The 22,138-nt window shown below is 40.2% G+C and overlaps 1 long non-coding RNA gene across 2 annotated transcripts in view; it reads left to right on the plus strand.

The window, feature by feature from the left end:
• Positions 1–568: 568 nt before the first annotated feature.
• The window catches only part of LOC122465132, a 65,746-nt gene continuing 44,176 nt past the window's right edge, over positions 569–22,138 (plus strand). For both annotated transcript variants that reach the window (XR_006289720.1, XR_006289719.1), the window contains exon 1: positions 569–4,218. This is a non-coding gene — a long non-coding RNA (uncharacterized LOC122465132). The remainder of the gene's footprint in view (positions 4,219–22,138) is intronic.

Here is a 22,138-nt window from a genome sequence, read left to right on the forward strand (position 1 = left end):
AAAAACCCCTCATAAAACAAATCAAATGTATAAAACAAAACCACCTACAAGTCCCCTGCCACCTCCTCAAAAAATAAAATTAGCAACTGCCTGAATTTGAGGGGTGACTTTTGTCATGGGTGTTAAAAAGTAACAAGTGTCAAAATATAGTTACAAAAAGTTATAACCTTTAAGCACAAACATATGAAAAAAGAAATTGAAAGGGTTGTTTCTCAATAATTCAATATAACTTCTATTAAAAATAAATGAAAGACTATGGGGGGGTGGAATTTTGAGGGCGGGACCTAAGTCTCAAATACAGACTGCAGCCATTCAAAATAAGATATTTACTTCTTTACTGTAGGTGAGATATGAGAGCTAGGGCTGGAGTATTATGTAATAGGGTTGAGACCACAGGTGTGAGCACTTCTCTGAAATACCTAGTGTCAGGGCTGGTCACAGGAACCTGGAGTTGAAAAAGCAGCCTGTAAAATCTTTTTATAATATATATATATATATATATATATATATATATATATATATATTAATATATATATATATATATATATATATATATATATATATATATATATATATATATAAATAAAATCTAACAATTTGACTTGAGTGTCTGTCTGAAGATTACTTTCCCTCCTCCCTTTTCCCTCCCCTTTCTCCCCCCTCCTCCCCCTTTACTTTCTAGAGGAAAGTGAACTTCTTAGTGTGTAATGTGGAATAGAGCTCTTAGGCAAAGTAATCTATTCCCACTGAGCATAGAAAAATCAATGAAGTTGTTCTGGTGTACACAGAGTATAACGTGGCCAAATGCATTTGCTTTTCAAGTTCATACTAGATATGGTACCTCACAGAATTCAAAGGACAGCTGATGCCAGGTTTTCTTATAGAAGTTTCTTTCCACATTCCGATTCCATGCATGGTCATCTGTGTCTTGGGGCAGGGTTGTTGCACTTCATTTTCTATTCCCCTAATACCATTTCTAGAGAATACAGCAGTGTGCAATTTGCTGGTGTTGATATTAGAGGAAGAGCAGTTCTACAGTGTTTGGACCCAGTGCAACTACAACTGGTGAGAAAACTGTGTCAAAAATTGTTTCATGAAAATGTTTGTGTATTTCTTTTTTTGTCCTGTCTCTTTTAACCAACCAGCTCTTTTTGTGGCCTCTGAGGAAGAGACACCCATGTTCCTATCTTCATCTTTGTGCTGTCTTCTTGATGTCCCCTTCGCTGTGGCTGCAAAACTCAGTTTTGTTTTGGGGTTTTAAATGAGCTTGCATCTTTGCTGGGACCAGCATTTGGATAATGGGGTAGAAAGGCATGTCTGCTGTTATAGCCTGTACAGTTCTTCCTGTGGGTTTTACAGCTTTGCATGGCAGCAGCTCATGCATATAGCACTATTCGTGCTGCCACCCTGCTCCCTTTACTGCGTTATGATTTTTCTTAGCATGTTTGTTCCCACCATGCAGCTCTTGTTTCAAGATCATGGCCTAGGGCCCAAATTCATTTATGCTCCATAACCCAGTGTAAACCAAAAATGTGGGAAACTTAATTCTTTTTCCTGAAAATTGAAATATTTGGCATTTTTGCCCTCTTTTATTTACCACAGTAAAGTTAATGTTTATTTTTGGAGAACAAATCTATTTCCATGTGCTAAACATAATTCATTGATGGGTTTTCTAGTTGTAAACTCAAATTGAAAGTGCTACAGAAGTACATTGTTAAAGTGTGTATGCGTGTATATATATATATATATTAAAGTGAATCACACAATACCAGGCTTTTGGTAATGCTTTGAAAAAGTCATGTACAGGGAAGATCTATTTAAAATTGGTTTTAAAGCTAGATTCACAGATACCAATTTAATCTGATGTGACTTTCTCCTCTTTTTTTAAAAATTGATGTTTCATGAGTAAAGCTTGTTATCAAACTGTGTTTGGGATTTAGAGATAATCCAGTGATTCATCAAAAGCTGGATGAGGGAAATAAACAGAGAGAAGAATATCAGAGGTATATGAGAGCTTTAGGTATTGCAAATCCCCTCTGACACATAAGAAAAACTGAATAACTTTATTCACTGATAAAACCATAAGATCAAAATAACTGTAGCTAAGTTCAGAACAAATAATTAGTGAGCAAGTCGTCATGACTATTCATAATACCCTTAAGCTTTACCATGCAAGTTTCCTGTGAACATTTCTTGCTTCTGTTGGGATTCAAACTCAGTTTGCCTAATTATTGTGTATGCATTTTCTTGCTGGTAGCTAGGAACTACATTAAGAATCTAACTGCTTGACTTTATTTTCTGCCACAGTAGCAAAAATTTTACAGTTGATTTACATTAATTAGAATTATTAGTGCACAGACACACTAGGTCCACTGAATGCATCCGATGAAGTGAGCTGTAGCTCACGAAAGCTTATGCTCAAATAAATTGGTTAGTCTCTAAGGTGCCACTAGTACTCCTTTTCTTTTTGCGAATACAGACTAACCTGGCTGCTACTCTAAAACCTGACACTAGGTCTGACTCTCTCCTCTTGTTTGTGCAAGTTTTACACTGACTTCAGTAGAGCTACTTCTGACTTTACCCTGGTGCAAGTGACAAGGGGAAAAAAAAGGTCAGGCCCATAAGATCTATTAACTTAGCTGTTAGAACCATAGCCTATATACTCCTAGGGTTCGGTGTTTGCTTCAGTAAAGCTTTCTAAGCAGGTGGCTAAGTTTTAGCACTTACATTCATTTGACATCAGACTTATAAATGGCATTCGTAAAACATCAAGGTTAACTGAAATACAGGGGTGAATGCTGTATGGAATGTAACATGAGAGCACTAGAGTAAAAAACCCTGCATGATAATTGTGCCCTAGTCTTATGTCATAACTGCAATGCCAGTGACACTAGAACAGTATTGGTTCATATAGTAGATAAGGTGGTAAATATGCAGTCAAATATGATTTCATCAGTATTCTTTTTCAAAGAAAACATTATATCATGAAGCTTTTGTGCTTAATAATAGAAGGGAAACGTCACCAGGTTTCCTGCGGTGTTGTAGGATAAGCATACAATGAAGATGATAAATCAGGTTTTTTTAAATGCAGTGTCTTCAATGAAAAAATTAAATCTCTTGTGGGCTCTTGTCCTATTAAAGATCTTTTTTTTTTCCTTTTAACTGAGAAATTATCTATCTTTATTTAAAACATCTTTCTGGGGTATAATAAATGCAGAGGCACTCCTTGTAAAAGGAGTTAATCCTTAATATCTCTCTATAAATCAATCCTGAAGATAGCCTCAAGGGCTGATACATCACTACTAACGTAATAGTCTATGACTAGCATAAATTTAAAATAAACCATTTATTCTGTTTGAAGTCCATACCCTCATGCATCTCATTTTTCTTTATTTTTTATGCTCTGTATACCTACATCTTGATACTCACCTAACATAGTTTCTGAGCACCTTCCACATACATACACAGGCAAACAACCCACATTTTAAAAAGTGACTAAGCAGTTCTGTATGCCTATGTTGGGGAAACCCTAAAGAAACACCATTTTCAGGGAGTATTGACTAGCTGCCCTCTGAAAATCCAGACACCCTTTAAGGTATCTCAGGTTGGGCACTGTGATGGGGCATCCACACCACACAAGACTGGAAGGGGTTTAGATGGCCAGGTGGGCCAATTAACTGCCCAGGCTGCACCTGGAAGAGGAGCTAGGGAGCAGGGAATTAATTAGACACAAGGCTCAGCTGGACAGGAACTGGAGGGCCTGGATAAAGCTCAGGAGCTGAGACCAGCAAGGGGTTATAGGGCAGTAGGCTGCAGTCATTAGGAGTGGGGAGGTTGGCAAACAAGAAGAGCCAAGGAGAAGGCTCAGGAGGGAAAATAGCAAGGAACAGGAGTGCAGCCCTTGGCTGTTGATTAGAGGGCCCCTGAGCTGGAACCCAAAGACGAGGGTGGCCCTGGGTTCCCCTACCAGCCCCTGGGAATGTGGCACAGACAGACCAAGGAAAGGACAGTGGATTGTCTGGGACAATTTGTTCTGGAAAGATTTTGTAATCCCTCCCCCGCCCGCAGGGGGAACTATATAGTGACCTGACCGGTGGGCTGAGTCATGAGGGGCGAACACCCTGAGTCAGAGGATGATGGGAGAGAGAGCACCAGAGGAGGGAGAAATGCCTGGCCAGAGCTAGTTCCCAGAGTAACTAGGAGGAGGTGCCACTAACAGTAAGTGTACCCTGTGACAGACACCCCAAAATCACTAGTCATTCTTAAAAATTTGGACCATACACCAATATTTACACACACAGAGAGCAAAAGAATATGTAGTGAGAACACTGTGGTTGCAGTTTTAAGATCTTAAGAGTCAGGAAAATATAATGTTTGAATGCACAAAGATAATGCAGCCCCCTGGTTCTTATACATTGCAGTAGTTTTCACTGATGATTATTGCCATAGAAACAATGCTTCTATCAGTGAACAAATTGAGTGCAACACTATATGTGAAAAAAGTGTAATATTTTAAAATTAGTAAGATTAGTGAAGTTGAAAGCTACGGTTGCTAATTGCTGCCAACTAACACTTTAAATCACTTTTCTTTAAGGGAATCCATTAATCCATGAAAAAATGCGTAAGTACTTGTGCATATTTGTGTGTAAGTTATTTTCAACTGCCTTTGTACTACACACCATCCAACCTACACAATGAGGACCAAATTTTGCTTTAAATTAACTCTGCTTTTGGAGTTAATCCAGATTTCCGCTGTTCTAATTTAACAGAATTTGAACCAGGAGGAGGCCCTACTTCATTTGCTATGCACCATACTTCACTCAGTGCTGAATGTCCAATCTGTGGGTTGTCTATAGCTCCATCATAATAGTATTCAACTGCTCAAATTTTAATGAACTTATCTTTACGGTATCCCAGGAGGACATGGATTAGAATTAGCCTCATTTTGCAGATACAGAATTGAAGCATACAGATTAAGTGGCTTGTCCAAGGTGGCACCCAGGAAACCTGTAGCAGAGGCAGTAATATAAGAACCAGATCTCCTGAGTCCCAATCTAATGCCTTAACCACAACATGACAATTCTGTCCAGCATGCACATGATTGAGGCAGGAGGTCTTGCAAAAACAGCATGTGATGGTGTTGTTAGAGCTTATGTTAAATATTATTGTAATGCATACCTACGAGCAGGCAGAGTTAAGACTGCATGGGGAGTCTTAACTTAAATATTTCCTTACTTTTGAGAGCTTAACTTTGCAACCTTAATATTTTCTTCAGATAAAAAGTTTGATATGAAAAACCAAGTGCTGTACCTTGCTCACTTACACAGAAACCACCAGAACTCCAAAAGTGGCCCCAGTACTGCATACCACACACTGTAAGTGTTACATACTCTGCATGGGAAGAGATCTAGCAGTGGTTTCTACTGCTTCATGTGGAATATGTGATGAAGTAGGCAAGAGTTTCTATGGAAGAGAGTTCTCAATAAGGGAGTTCCTCCCCCTACCCCCCAACAGTGAGGAAAAAGACCTGGATAGCATTTTTTTAAACCAGATATCTGAATTCATAAAGATAGGGGGGGGTTGTCCTCCTAATCAGCTGAAATTAAGCTATGCTCTATGAAAGTGACATTATGGGGATTCCATGTTTGTTGTGTGTCAATAATTCTAAAGCAAAATGTGCCCAGTTTACAAGCAAAAAGGTGTTTTTACAGCAACTGCCAGGCTAGCAAATGTGACCTGGATTCATCCTCACGTAGCATGAAGGTTCTACAAACACTCTACTCTCAGTGATAAGTGTTTATTTTTGTCACTCGGTTTGCACAGATGCAGCTGATAGGGCCTGGTGAGGGCATAAGTCCCCATCACCACCTACAGAAGAAAAACAAACCCCAATTAGTGACATGCTCAGCACCTGTGTGGTTCATCCTGGCCAGAGGGGGTGAAGCTAGATGGTCAGCTATTAGTCATCTGGGCTTCATAAACAGGCTGAGGGACCTTACTAGGTGAGAGTGAGTAGAGGTAGGAATTTCCTGCAGGATGGTACCTTGTGAGGGCTGTAGGGTAGGGTCTGCAATAGGGCCAGTGAGAGTACTTCACTGGGGCTAGAGAGAGCAGGGTGAAAGACTTATAGTTTAGAGGTTTACTTGGATATTCAGCAAGCCCTCTTTGTTAAGACAGAAGAGGTTTTTGGACTCTTATGAGACTTGGCTGGAGGACTAGCTCACGGAAGACTCTAGAGGTGAGTGGTGTGCAAAAACTGGTGTCCTCATTTCTGGCATCCCCTGTAGAACCCCTGGCAGTGTTTCTTTCTGACACAAGGGGATGTGCACAAAGCAAGTATGCTACAAAACAGGTCTGTAATGGGAATTTATAGTGTTCCTGATGATGCACAAAGTGGAATAGACTCCAGCTCACAGTCTGAGCTGTACTAGTTCTGTGGGCTAAAAGGAGTAAAAAAAACTTTTGTTGTTTAAGCTAAACACATCTGTTGATTGCGAAGTTGCTGTTTTCACAGTTACTCTTCAAAATGGCTCAGCACTGAGGCCAATATGCTCCCATTCTGTGCAAAAGATGGTGTAGGGGAGCACTAATTCAAAACTCTGATCTAACAATTTACTTATTATCCATCCCCTACCCCTGCTGGAAATCCAAACCCCCTATCAGGTGTGACTTAGCCAGGAAACAACTTCAGAAAATGTAGTGGAAAACAAGGGATCTGTTAGAACCTGAGTCTCAGACCCTAATGCTGTGAAACCTAGTAGCTGGTTGCATGGAGGGACTCTTTGTTCATGCAGCACCTCCAGCTCAGATGGACCAATGAATTTCCACTGGTCCTCAAGGCCCAAAGTGTGCTTTGTGCCCTCTTGGAGGGGAATCTGAATGTGCAGGACAGTTTTTCTGCCTGATGCAAAACTTAAGCTTGACTTTGCTGTGGACCTTCTGTAGCTCTCGGGGAGGAGCAGGTCATGAAATATAGCTCCTTCCCACTGCTCCTAGTCTCAGACATGCAGACTGGCATCAAATAGGATGGGGAGGTGAGGAATAATAGCCAGTTTTTCCCCCTTTGACTAATTCCCCTCCCAGATTTCAAAGCAATTTGGCTTCCCTCTGCACCACTCACTGAAGTCCTAGAGAATATAAAGTTTCATGCAATGCCACCTTAATTAAAAGGTATCTTGAATAGTTATACCATGTGAATGATGTGACCTGGGTCAGTTACTTGTAACAACATAGGGTAGCATAGGGGCCTTGTCATAAATGTAAAGGGAAGGGTAAACACCTTTAAAATCTCTCCTGGCCAGAGGAAAAACCCTTTCACCTGTAAAGGGTTAAGAAGCTAGGATAACCTCTCTGGCCCCTGACCAAAATGACCAGTGAGGAGACAAGATACTTTCAAAAGCTGAAGGGAGGGGAGAAAAAAGTGTCTCTCTGTCTGTGTGTGTGATGCTTTTGCCGGGAACAGAAAGGAATGGAGTCTTAGAACTTATCTAATCATACAGCATTCACTCTTGTATTTCAGTTAACCTTGATGTTTTACTAAACTAAGTAATCTAGCTAGATATGCGTTAGATTTCTGTTTTGTTTAAATGGCTGAGAAAATAAGTTGTGCTGAATGGGATGGATATTCCTGCTTTTGTGTCTTTTTGTAACTTAAGATTTTGCCTAGAGGGATTCTCTATGTTTTGAATCTAATTACCCTGTAAGGTATTTACCATCCTGATTTTACAGAGGTGATTCTTTTACTTTTTCTTCTATTAAAATTCTTCTTTTAAGAACCTGATTGCTTTTTCATTGTTCTTGAGATTCAAGGGTCTGGGTCTGTGCTCACCTGTGCAAATTGGTGAGGATTTTTACCAAGCCTTCCCCAGGAAAGGGGGTGTAGGGTTTGGGGAAGATTTTGGGGGGAAAGACGTTTCCAAGTGGGCTCTTTCCCTGTTATATATCTGTTAGATGCTTGGTGGCAGCAATAAAGTCCAAGGGAAAAAGGAAAATAGTTTATACCTTGGGGAAGTTTTAACCTAAGCTGGTAAAAATAAGCTTCGGAGGTTTTCATGCAGGTCCCCACATCTGTACCCTAGAGTTCAGAGTGGGGAAGGAACCTTGACAGGTCTCTATTGCTGTAATAGTTAAAGTGATTGAAAAGCAGGACGTTACCATTGTAAACAAATGGGGAGAGTTGAAATGATTCTTAATGAGGGGAGAACTTCTTTTGAGCTCCCTGTACCTTGCTTGGAGGAGTCCCCCTTCCCAAGGAGCAGGGAAGCTGTTTGCTGCTCTTCTAGGTGGGATGTACCTTCAGGAGTCCTACAATCAACTTGGGTGTGTGTGGGTGTGTTTAAGTAAAAAGGGTGGGTGGTTTATGGGACCTTCCTGACAGTGAAATTTACCCTCTGGTTATATGGAGACTGTTACTTTCGAGGCTAGAGAAGAATGTTTGTTTTTTTTCTCCTTAAGAGCTGCCTATCAAAATACTTCTCACAAGCCCTTATGTGTATGTGTTTCTACCTCTTTGGCTCTTCATTTTAAGACCTGCGCTTCTTGGCATAGTACCATTAAAAGCATTTGAGCATTTAAACCTTCTTTTCTAGCTCATTCCCACAGCATCTGCTTTAGGAGGTTGTCGTCTTTGAACTGGCTTATTCAGAGGTGTTACCAGCAATATTCTATTCTTCAAAGGGCTTTAGTAATTTTAAAAATAACCCAGCCAAGCCTGATCTGTGATGCTACAAAGTTAGTGTTACCCACTCAGACCCCAGTAGTGCAGTTGGGTTGGTTAGTGTGGACTTTGAGTCTATGAAAAGCACTACTGAATTCAATAGGCCTGTGTGTAATTCTGTACCAGTGACTTAAGGCCTTGCTCTTGCAAAGTGAGGAAATGCACCAGGTCAGGTTTGAAGTCACAGCAACTAACACAGCTGTGTCTTCTGTGTCTAACATTTTCCATTCTTTTAATATATCAAGTGACACCTTTAATCAAATGTGTTATAAACGATTATAAAAGGAGAGGCAATGCAGTCGAGCTAATGCTGATGGAAACTTATTTTTCATTTCCTCATTGTTAGAATTAAGTGTGGAAATTAAGGCTGAATTAATCAGATGTTTGCATTTATTTATAGATGGAGTGATAGCATTAGGTGTTTAGATATGGAAATCTTAATCATTTCAGTTCTAGTGTTCTGAGCTCCTTATAAGTTCATTAACACTTTAATCTATTGGTCTAGAATAGTCTAAGCTTGGCCTTTGCGTAAAGGTGACTTTTTGAAGGAAATCTTGAGCGAAAACATTGAGAAAGTGCCAAGCTCTTGATCAGAGTCCTTGCATCACTGAGTTTACATGTGTATGGGACAGAGCGTTCAGTTGGGTCTAAACACAGTGAACTCAGTTGGTTTAAATGTGTATTCTCATAGAACAAACCTAATTTTAATGGAATTTCCTTTTGAGTGAGCTGTATAACTATGTTTGAATACCCATAAATCAAGAAATGCAAAAGTTAATAAGGCTGCATGTGTAACCTTTCGTGCCCCTTCTATATATGCATCATTAATTACATAATCATACTAATTTTCAAAAGGAATATCACAAAAGGTGCCTGAAAAAATTGTAAGTTGTACAGCCAGTGAATCGGGACTTCTGGCATAGAAGTGCCTCTCACACATGCTATGTAGATGCTGCCTGTTGGGTTGGAGAAAATTACTCAAGTACATTACAAGCAATAATCACATTAAAAACTTTAGTGCACAAAGAGGGAGAGAGAAGATTGCATGTTCAACCTTAACTTAGCATATTATTGACTTTTGAGTTCTCAACTCTGTGCCTTTAGCATGCTCTTACCTTAAGGAGGTTTGGTTTTAATGGAATACTGAGTAGGAACACACAGTAGGTAGCAAGAGAGTTGTTGGAGGGATTTCTACTAACCAATTCAATATATAAAATTGAAAATATTACTGTGTACACAAATGATTATATTAACTTTATACTAATAAATACAATGTTTTACTTTTTATTGTGGAATATGGCAAAATGATTCAACTGGGAGGGTTTTGACAGCACATCTGATAGATATAAATGAAGCCAATTCTCTGAAGTGTCAGAAATGCAAGGATTTTTATTGCACTTTGCTGTAATGGAAATAAGGCACATTATGCAGCAGTTTGTTTATAAAGCCTTGGACTTTCAGAAATATATTAAAGAATGCTATTGCCTTGCACTATAGAATGTCTAAGCAGTTTTGTCTTCATTACCAGGTGTTAATATGTTGCAGAATTAGATTTCTGATTTAGAACACATTCACATAGGCAACAACATTTCAGGCAAAGATTGGAGTACATAGCTAATATGGTACTCTTATGAAACTTACATGAGGGAAAGTTAGCTGAATGATCCAGATAAGACCATATACTGTCGGGACTCCTGACAATTGTCCGCAAGGTTATTATGTGTACCTGAATCGTATATTCACTGCAAAAGTTCTAAGTTGTCATATTTTACTGTGAACCAAAAAAGAGCAATACTCCTTTTCCCTGGCTTGATACTTTTTTACTTGAAGATTTTTTTTTTCCCTCCAAAAGGAGGGGATGCAGCTATAAACACACAGATAAAAGCTTATGCCACGCCATCCCGTGCGAATAATTAGGTACCTAATTGGTGACTATTTGTCCTGTAACTGACATCTTCCTAAAGAAAGCAGCACCCTCTTCTTGAGCACGGTCTGACAATTCACATGAGTAACTGGCACTTCTCACCACCTTAAACTGTGCAATGCATTTGAAAATAGATTTTTTTTTTAATAACATTTAGCGCTTTCAAATTTAGTGCTGGCTACAGCCACCTTTCTAACTCCAGCAGTACGGGAACTGATATTGTAACCACTTTTCCTGCATGCTCTAATAAATGTGTTGATCAGTTGGAAAAAGTTTGCTATGGAAAGTGAACTAAATGTGCTGCTTATAGATTTGAAAAGGACCACAGTCAGCACCTCCTTCTAGGGTTGGTGGGACAATAAGAGTAAGCAAAAAGGGCCCATTTGATCAAGGGCCTGAGTTTTCATCTGACTGGTCAACTAAAAACCAGGCCCAGCCAAGCAATTAATCAGGCCAGGTTGAGTTCAGAATCTCAAGCTCCTGGACCCTGTCCATCCCTGACCTATCTACCCCAAGAAGCAAGCCATTGCTTCCTTATGACTTTATTAGTCTATTGCACAGATTTCTGGGGGAGAGAGAAAACTGATTAACTGTCACAGCTTCAGGTATGTACATAATGTCTTTTAAATCAGATCAAGATAGACCATTAGTGCTGGGGTCTTAGTATTTGTGAAGCAAAAACTTTTCTTAACACAGTAAAATATTATAAAGCAGATAAGCAGCAGGACATATCATTCAAGAGCCTTTAGTTACCATAAAGTGTAACTTCTAACAAGAATAGAGATTTTAAAATGTGGTGGCTGTGAAAAAAGGAAAAGCATCAACCTTCTTTCAGGATAAACCTCTGAATGGGGTGTGTGTGTGTGTGTGTGTGTGTGGAGGTTAGACTGTTCAGAAGACTGCAGCTGTAAACCTATTCAAACAAGAAAAGAAGAATGGACAAAAATTCCTCTCTGGAATTATACTCTGATGTATCTAGGGGTGGATGACTCAGAAGGGCTAAAGCAGTGATACGCAGACCTCAGTGGTTCACGAGGCAAATTAACAATCAACACTACCCAAAAGAGCCACAATATTGTGAATGCATTGTTTCATTTACTATAGTACTATATATTCATATTTAAGCAATATGATGATTAGTTTATATAATTCTCACAGGAAAATGACAGATCAAGTATTTTATCAACTGTAATTGGTTAATACAGTAGAACCTGGTTTATCCAACCCTCCATTAACCAGCTGTCCTCATCTACTGAACAACCAGTACTCTAGGGCCAGAAGCGGATGATCTCTCATGTGGCCACTAGATGGCATTTTCCCATTCTCTAGTTTATCCAGGGTTTTGATTATCTGATCTGGCCTTGGTCCCAATTAGACTGGATAACAGGGGTTCTACTGTAATTAAATCAGTGTTTTAATATGCACTGCAAAAATCCACAGGAGACACTTTAAAAAGCCACTTGTGCCTCATGAGCCTCAGTCTGAGTATCACTGGGCTTAAAGTACAAATTTCTCTGGCTCACTACCCACTCCAAATTATGAGTAGGTCTAGCAGAGCTGGTTGTTGGCTATTGTGCCGGTAGGCGCTTACAGGGTTGAAACTGAAGTACTGCTAAAGCTGGAAAAACTGCTACTTACCTCTGTCCACTTCTCCAGATATGTGCTGTGCTCCTGCGGCCTCAGCATCTCATGCTTTAGTGTGTAAGATGGCAGTTAAAATTTGGCTGGACCTACTCCATCTGCCACTGGCCTGTAAGACCCGTGATTTCAAGTACCTGCTATTACTAGATGGAAATGCCATTTAAAATGTAGTTGCTTCTGTTGGTCACACACTCGGCCTTAGTTTCCAGTGCTCTGAATGTGAGGGTGAAATGAAAAGATCATTCAACCTGGCTCCTCTGGACATGTCACACCAGCACTACTGATATCGGGCTATGATATTCAACTTCACCAGGTGTTAGGAGGTCATTGAAACACAGCTTTCCCCCACCCAATTCTCCTGTCATTGAGGCTCAGAGCCACTCCTTAACTATAGCCCTTATTCATCATAGATGCTGAATATATAGCTAGAAGGCTCACATCCGATGGCCCTGTGTAATACCAAGTTCTCTTGAACCTGTCTTTCTGTTCTTTGCTCTCACGCTGTTCCAATAGGAAAGACTGTTTTTTTTTTTTCCTCTCATCTGTTACTGATTTTAAGACTGACTCTTCTAAAGCAAAACTTTAGTTGCAGTCCAGAAAAGACTAGTCTGAGGCAAGGAATTGGTGGGTTGTCTCTTTTGATCATAAGGCTAGATCTACACTAGAGACCTTACAGCATCGGTACAAGGTCTCCTGTGTAGCCGCTGAATGCCGATAGGGGAGAGAGTGCTCTCATCGGCATAATTAACCCACCCCCAATAAGCGGCAGTAGCTATGTCAGCAGGAATGCATCTCCCGCTGACATAGCACTGTGGACACCAGAGCTTCTGTCGGTGTAATTTGTCAGTTGGGATGTGAGGTTTTTTCACACCCCTGACTGACAAACGTTTTAGTAACAACAGTACTAGCAACCACTCACCACACTACAGAACCCCTAACCCAGGAACCTATCCTTGCAACAAAGCCTGTTGCCAACTGTGTCCACATATCTATTCAGGGGACACCATCATAGTGTGGCTGATGTGATTAGGCCTTATCAGAGGCTCGTTCACCTGCGCATCTACCAATGTGATATATGCCATCGTGCCAGCAATGCCCCTCTGCCATGTACATTGGCCAAACTGGACAGTCTCTACATTAAAGAATAAATGGACACAAATCAGACGTCAAGAATTATAACATTCAAAAACCAGTCGGAGAACACTTCAGTCTCCCCCCGCCTGTTCCTCAGACGTTCTTGTCAACTGCTGGAAATGGCCCACCTTGATTATCACTACAAAAGGTTTTTTTTTCTCTCCTGTTGGTAATAGCTCACCTTCAGTGCACTGAATGCATCCAATGAAGTGAGCTGTAAGACACGAAAGCTTATGCTCAAATAAATGTTAGTCTCTAAGGTGCCACAAGTCCCCCTTTTCTTTTAGTGTAGACATAGCCTTACATGCTGTTTTACTAACTAAGTCATTTAATTAACAGGAGACTTAGGCAAAGCTTGAGTCTCTTAATTCACAATGGGAGCTGAGGTTGCTGAGCTCTCTAAGTCAGGCCACATCTAATGAGTTTCTGAAAATGTGGGTATCTAGGCATCAGGGGTGTGTTGTTGTTTAAATAAGTTCGCCATGCTGGTTATCATCCTTTAACTATTATTCATCTACAGTGTTTGCTTGCACTTTTGTCCATTTCCATCACGCTATTTTTTGTTTTGCTATACGTGTCTGAAGGCATAACACTGAACTTTACAAAGTTGCCATCTCATGGATGCTATACAGTACTGGATAAAAAGTGCACTTGTCGTCCCAATTCAAGCCCAAATCATGCTCACTTAGTGGGCTGGAATAGCTACTTTAAGGATAACATTGCTTGTTGTGATTAGTAGCTAACGCCTCGTCTAAACTTAATCCTCTAGATGCTATAACATGTCTCATCTGGGAACTCAGCTGCTTGGAATTCCAGTTTTTGAGCTTAAATAAAAGCATATTTGCACAAACTAAGCCAGCAATGTAGCTACACTCCTTTGCCAACTGGAAAAAGATAGGTGTTTTCTTTGTAGACCGGTTCAAAACACCGTTTACAAAGGAATCATGCTGCATTAGTCACTGACTATGCATGTTGATCAACATCTTAAAGGTCAAATATATTCATGAGAACACACAATCTTATGTATATTTTGGAAATGGCTGTGGAGAGACTATCTGTTACAGCAGGAGTGGATCAGGATTTTGAAATAAACTATAGCTCACAGTTAGATGACAGATGTGAATGCTGCAAAGCAATTTCAAGAACACTTGTGAATTCAATGGCTAGTGCATCATGCTGCTGTGTGGCAACCCTACTTTCAGGAGCAAATGCAGCGCACATTCTCTTTTGACAGACTGGATGGCTCACAGGATTGGCAATTAGATAGGGGGTCTTTCATAGCTAGATCACTGGTACTTTCTGCCCCATGAAGCCTGGATTGTAATTGCCAAGCAGTGTCTTTTCAGTGTCTCTTACATGAAACACAAGTTGATTTCTTTGTCGTGAAGAAATATCCCATGTAATAGAATCACTCCAATAAATCCCCCCCCCATCACAAGAAGTGGTCCCTCCATGCTAATGTAAACATCGGCAGGGTGTTGAAGGGAGGCTGTATTGCCAGAATACCTGCTCTGTGGATAGAGGAATTCAGTCTCTGGTGGTGTTAGTCCAACACTTCTCCTGGGCCCTACAGACACTTAAAAACAAAACCCAACCCACTTCGTTCTAGGGCTGGAGAGGGAGCATTCATTAAGATGCCCAGGAACTCGTGTCACCAAAGCTAGAAGTTAGATATGCTTTGATTCTTTAGGACTTGTCTAATTCTGCTCCCATTTACGCCAATGAAAGTCCTGTCTTTGACTTCAATGGGAGCACAATCAAGTCTTATAAGAGACTGTCCATTTCAGTAGGCTCAACAATTGACTGACTTTAATAAAATAAATAAATAAATGAATAAACTAAGTGCATGTCAGTGTGGTGACTTTTCTAAAGTTGTCAATCTAATTTCTCTTAAACAAAACCCACACAAACATCTCAGCACTCAGAAATAGGTCTAATTCTGCTTTAAAACCTCACTGTCACAGGTGTACTTGGGGATGGAATTTGGCACACAATTTTGGGCTGGTTAATTTGATGGCCCTTGTATCATGTGGGATGGGGGTCCCACCCTTCCTTTAGCTGGGAGCACCAGTCTCAGGACCTGTGCAAAGGCTGTATTTCTGGAAGGGGTGCCCAAATCCTTTACCGCCTTATTAAGATTACTTTCCCCTCTCCAAAAGGGAGTCTGTTTCTGAGTGCGACCCAAGTCAATTAGGCAGAGGACAAGCCATAGTCTCTGGAATTCCACCCATCTTTAAAAAGCCAAAGCTAAGTGTAGTCCTGCATAAAAATAACCAACCCACAGCCCCAATCCTTCTTTCTTCAAGAAGGTGTTGAAACAAAAAACAGCTCCTGCAAAGTCCATTCTCTTTCTTGGGTTAACCCTTTTCTGGCTGGCCATAACCCTCTCATGACTTGCATATAGGGAGAAAGAAAGCAACAAACATACTCTCTTCAGTCTTGTTTGCTGGTGTGGAACAAAAACTTCCCACAGTGTAGACAGACTAGATTGACTCCCCAAAACCCATCAACTGTCTGTCTTTCTCTTTCTTAAATAGGCTCCTGGAGGGCTAACTGCCTTTAACAGAGAGGGCAGTGAAGCAGCTAACCCTTATGTCTCAGGGAAAAATGCCACTGGAGCCCCACATGGTCCTAACGTGTATTAGAATATTCGCTGGCAACTCGGGGATTTTACCTAAGAGTCAATCCCTTCTCCAAATTTCATCCCTAATGTGCAGTACAAAGGAGAACATTTATTAGCAGTTTAAATTTCAAACCTGTAGGGGTTGTGCATTGTAAGCAAACTTAAAGGATTTTCATAATGTCCATTTAAATGAAATGACACAGACTTTAAAAAAAAAATCTTTAATTCCCTCAAGATATTGCCTTTCTGAAATGTGGTCTTGATGAAATTACTGTAAGGTGGGGTATACAACTGGCTGAAAGACTGTACTTAAAGAGTAGTTTATCAATGGTTTGCTGTCAAGCTGGGAGGATGTATTGGTTTAGTACTAATCAATATCTTTTTAATGACTTGGATAGTGGAGTGGAAAATATGATAACATTTGTGGATGACGGTAAACTGAGAGAGGTTGCACTGTGGAGGACAGGATTAGAATTTAAAATGACCTTGATAAACTGGACAATTGCTCTGAAATCAACAAAATGACAAAGTAGTACATTTTAAGAAGGAAAATTCAAATGCACAAATACAAAATGAGCATAACTGGGCAGGCAGTAGTACTGCAGAAAAGAATTGGGGTTTGTCATAGATTACAAATTGTTGTATTCAAAATGACGTAGTTGCAGAAAGGCTAATATTGTTCTGGGGTATATTAACAGAAGTGTCCTGCTTTACTCAGCACTGGTAAGGCCTTAGCAAGAGTATTGCGTTCAGTTTTGGGTGCCACGCTTTAAGAAAGACATAGATAAATGGGAGAGAGTCCAAAGGAGAGCAACAAAAATGATCAAAAGTTTAGAAAACCTGACCTAAAGGAAAAGTTAAACAAATAGACTGGGCATGTTTAGCCTTGAGGAAAGGAGACAAAGGGGGAGACGTGATATAGAGAGGATAGGGATCAATTGTTCTCCATGTCTACTGAAAGTAGGACAAAAACTAATGGGCTTAATCCGCAGCAAGGGAGATTTAGGTTAAATATTAGACGCTTTTGTGAACTATAAGGATACTTATGCAGTGGAAGACATTGTAGAATCCCCATCACTGGAGGTTTTTAAGGACAAGCTGGACAAACACCTGTCAGGAAGGGTCTCGATTTACTTGGTCTTGCCTCAATGAAGGGCCTGGACTAGATGAGTTTTTGAGGACCCTTCCAGCTCCACATTTTCATTTCTATCACATGAATTGTTTTAATGTTAAAAATCTGCTTTTTATACATTGTTTTTACTTTTTTAAAGCTTATGAATCACTTATAATATTTCTCCAGATATGAACTGTTCTTATAATGCGCAGTAACATTACCCACTGAAACCTTCAATTTCTATTCCATGGCCAGGTATTGGAAATTGCATAGAAAGTTGTCAGTATTAAATATGTTTGAGCACTGGGCAAATGACTTAATTTTAACTCTTTTTCTATAGCTTCAGAAGATCAGTTTTTAAAGGAAGTATGGAAGTTCCCAAAGTAAGAGTTTATTGCATGGATAGTTTATGTAGTTTCTGAACTTGCTACCTGTTCATAGATAAAACGTAAGATGCTTTTTTACACACACATCTGATTCAGTCTGGGGCAGGGTCCTCTGCTTGGTGATCTCCTCTGGTTCTCTTGTTCCTATAACACCATCCCCCCTCCATATTTGTACAAGACATTTAATTGATCTCCATCTATTTGATATAACCTCACTTCTGAGGTGGAGGCAATCATTGCTCCTGGGCCTCCACACCCTTTCCAGAGGTCAAATGGAGTGTTTGCATTGTCTGGGGTATCTACTCAGTGTCCCTCTTCTGTTCAACCTCTGTCCACACTCTGATCTTTGCCCTGGAATTCTCCAAGTAATTACTTGACCCTTAGTTCCTTTTTGGCCCCTCCATTTCTCCAGGGAGGGCCAATAGCCTCTTTGTGGGAGGATTATTTATTTGTATTGCAGTTGTGCCTAAAGGTCAGACCCCATCATGCTAGGCACTTTGTAGCATGACAACAGAACTGTGATTTCTTTCCGCATGGTAAGGTAAATTATTTTCCCCTTGGCAGAGACCAAAGCTAAGTCATGGGGCTCAGTTAATAGGTGGAGAATCACAAAACCTGTGAATTTGTTGAACACCACTGCCAACTAGTACAGCATGTGCCAGACTAGGCTGTCTGCCCTAGTGACTAGAGATGAAGTGACAGCCACCATCAGCAGCACTCCAACAGACCCCAACATAGCGAGTTGAACTCTGACACTTCCCATCACTCATGCAGCTCAACAGAGAGCTTCCCTCCCCAGGCTCCCTACCTGCCGCTCAGCAGACCTGAAGAGCTCCTAAGCTTCACAAGTCTTGCATCAAGACACATCTCATCCTATATTTAGAATAGGAATTAACACTTGTCTCGGACACAATTATTGGCAAATCCTGACTTGGTGACCACGGTGTATTGCGTCAGCATGTAACACAAACAGCAATCTTAAATTTGCTGTGTAACTGAGTTTTCTGATTTGTGCACTGAAAACCTCATTTGTTATATAACAGGTGTCTTTCATGATGTTAAAGCAATCAGGTGAAACATTGGGAGGTGTCATAAATATAAAGGGAAGGGTAAACCCCTTTAAAATCCCTCCTGGCCAGAGGAAAACTCCTCTCACCTGTAAAGGGTTAAGAAGCTAAAGGTAACCTCGCTGGCACCTGACCAAAATGACCAATGAGGAGACAAGATACTTTCAAAAGCTGGGAGGAGGGAGAGAAACAAAGGGTCTGTGTCTGTTGGTATGCTGCTTTTGCCCGGGATAGAACAGGAATGGAGTCTTAAACTTTTAGTAAGTAATCTAGCTAGGTATGCGTTAGATTCTTTTCTCAGCCACTTAAAGAAATCATAATTGTGCTGAATAGAATGACTATTTCTGTCTGTGTGTCTTTTTTGTAACTTAAGGTTTTGCCTAGAGGGATTCTCTATGTTTTGAATCTAATTACTCTGTAAGGTATCTACCATCCTGATTTTACAGGGGTGATTTCTTTACTTCTATTTCTATTATAAGTCTTCTTGTAAGAAAACTGAATGCTTTTTCATTGTTCTCAGATCCAAGGGTTTGGGTCTGTGGTCACCTACACAAATTGGTGAGGATTTTTACCAAACCTTTCCCAGGAAGTGGGGTGCAAGGGTTGGGAGGATTTTGGGGGGAAAGACGTGTCCAAACTACGTTTCCCAGTAAACCCAGTTAGAGTTTGGTGGTGGCAGTGGATATTCCAAGGACAAAGGATAAAATTAATTTGTACCTTGGAAGTTTTAACCTAAGCTGGTAAAAGTAAGCTTGGGAGGTTTTCATGCAGGTCCCCACATCTGTACCCTAGAGTTCAGAGTGGGGGAGGAACCTTGACAGGAGGCAAATTCAAAGTGCACTTGTAAGCAGACAACACACTTGCAGGCTTTCTATGCAAATATATCAAATTAGACTGTCTAACCATGATCTTTCAGAGAAATGTAAATGTATTTTCAACACACTGCACAATCTTCTGTCTAAAGCAAGATGACTGCTGCTTGAAAAGCCCCAAAAGTTTGATTTAGTTAATCCCTTACACAAAGAGCATCACTTACAGTGTTTCGCTCTAGTCTGGCTTCAGTCAAGAAAAAAACAATGGTGTATGTATAATATTTATTTCATGTGCACCACTCTGGTGGGACCTGGTATGAAAGGAGTGTTATAAATCAATAGTGGAACAGTGACATTTAAAAACTGAGACTTGAGAGAGAAATTTGTTGCTGTTCCTAGTGGGTAGCTGTATTAGCTGTCAATTCCTGCAAAATCAGAGGCTGCCTATCCATGCAATTCCAGTATAAGAGTATTTAAACACTTTCAGTTTCTGTTACAGAAAGTACACCAAACTGACAAGCATTCTAATAATCTCTGTAGCAGCAGTTGGGATAGCAAGGACACCACACCATCTCAGGGGACTGCAGGAAACACACACAAAAAGCTTAGTGAGGAATTAATTAATTACACATTCTAAGGGCATATGTGAAAACAGGAAGTTCACTCCAGAATCAGATGGTAAAATCTATTGGAGGAAAAAGGTCTGCCAAGCAGTCAGATATCTGATTTTGTCTGGCAATTGAAATAGATCACTTGTTCAAGTTTAAGTATCTTTTCAAAAATACAATAAGATACATAAAGGGTGATCATGGAAAATATCTTTGGCACTGATGCAGTAGTACTCAATACAAGCATCAATTGTAGCCATTAACCTTTGGGGAGTATCTGCTTTGTGTTTATCATATCTTAAGGAACTATACTAACCCTATGTACTAGAGCACCTCTACTTCATAGCTAAACAAATGGCTATGGAAGCAGGCTGCAAAATATTTTGTTTTGTACAGTTCTATATCCCTCCTTCCATCCAACTCCCTGTTATGTTTGATAAAATGGCTGAAGAGCATTACTTTGGGCTTCACTCACTAACCCAATTCTGCCCTAGGGAATCCAAGCTTGACAGCTGCTTTTTAGGCTTGGTCTACAGTTAGTCAGTCAGGGCTGACAAAATCCACAATGTATATGTAGCTCTGGCAAAAGAGAAGTACTTCTCTTCGCATAGCTAACATCATTCAGGGGGAAGGTGTTCCTACACCAAGAGGAAAACTCTTCGTCAGTGTAGGCTGCATATATACCAGGGGGTTATGCCAGCATAGCTATGTTGTTATGGACTCTATAGTGTAGATGTAGCCTTAGTGTTTTCATAAGAAAGGCCGAAGTGAGTCAGGCCAAATGTCCATCTAGCCCAGTATCTTGTCTCCTTACTGTGGCCAATGCCAGGTGCTTCAGTGGGAATGAACAGGGCAATTATCAAAGTGATCCATCACCTCCCAGCTTCTGTCAGGCTAGACACCCAGAGCATGGGGTTGTATCCCTGATCATTTTAGCAAATAGCCATTGATGGAATTACCCTCCATGACTTTATCTTGTTCTTTTTTGAACCTGTTATGTTGTGAAGGCCAAAACTATCCCCTGGCAATGAGTTCCACAGGTTGACTACACACTTTGTGTGAAGTACTTCCTTTTGTTTGTTTTAAACCTGCTGCCTATTAATTTCATTGTGTGACCCCTGGGTCTTGTGTTACATGGGGCGGAGGGTGTAAATAACATTGAATAAAATAATTTCTCTATACCATTCATGATTTTATAGACCTCTATCATATCCCCCCAATTAATCTTTTTTTTTCCCCATGCTGCAGTCTTTCTAATTTTTCCTCATATGGAAATTGTTCCACACACTACTAATTTTTGTTGCCCTTCTTTGTACCTTTTCCAATTCTAACATACTGTATCTCTTTTTTTTGAGATGGGGTTTCCAAAACTCCCATCAGTATTCCAGGTGTGGGAGTACCATGGATTTATAGAGTGGCATTGTGATATTTTCTGTCTTATCTATCCCTCTTCTAATGATTCCTAACATTGTTAGCTTTTCTGACTACTGTTGAACACTGAGTGGATGTTTTTCAGAGACTTGTTCACAATGACTCCAAGATCATTCTTGAGTGGTAACAGCTAATTTAGAAACCATCATTTTGTATGTATAGTTGGGATTTTTTTCCAATGTGCATTACTTTGCATTTATCAACATTGAATTTCATCTGCCATTTGGTTGCCCAGTCACGCAGTTAAGTTATAAAGGGCTCTCACTAATCAGTCTGCTTTGGACTTAACTATTATGAGTAATTTTGTATCATCTGGAAAAAAGAGGCAAACAGTGAGGTGGCAAAATTTGCAGATCATTGATGAATATGTTGAACAACACTGGTCCCCGTATAGATTCCTGGGGAAGCCTGCTATTTACCTCTCTCCATTCTGAAAACTGACCGTTTATTCCCATGCTTTGTTTCCTGTCTCTTAATCCGTTTCTGATGCACGAGAGGACCTTCCCTCTTATCCCACAACCACCTACTTTGCTTGAGCCTTTGGTGAGGGACCTCATCAAAGGCTTTCTGAAAATTCAAGTACGCTACATCCAGTGGATCACCCTTGTCCACATTTTTGTTTGACCCTCTCAAAGAACTCTAATTGGTGAGCCATGATTACCCTTTACGAAAGGGTTGGTTT

The sequence above is a fragment of the Chelonia mydas genome, chromosome 3, assembly GCF_015237465.2.
Source record: "Chelonia mydas isolate rCheMyd1 chromosome 3, rCheMyd1.pri.v2, whole genome shotgun sequence".
Classification (NCBI taxonomy): Eukaryota; Metazoa; Chordata; order Testudines; family Cheloniidae; genus Chelonia; species Chelonia mydas.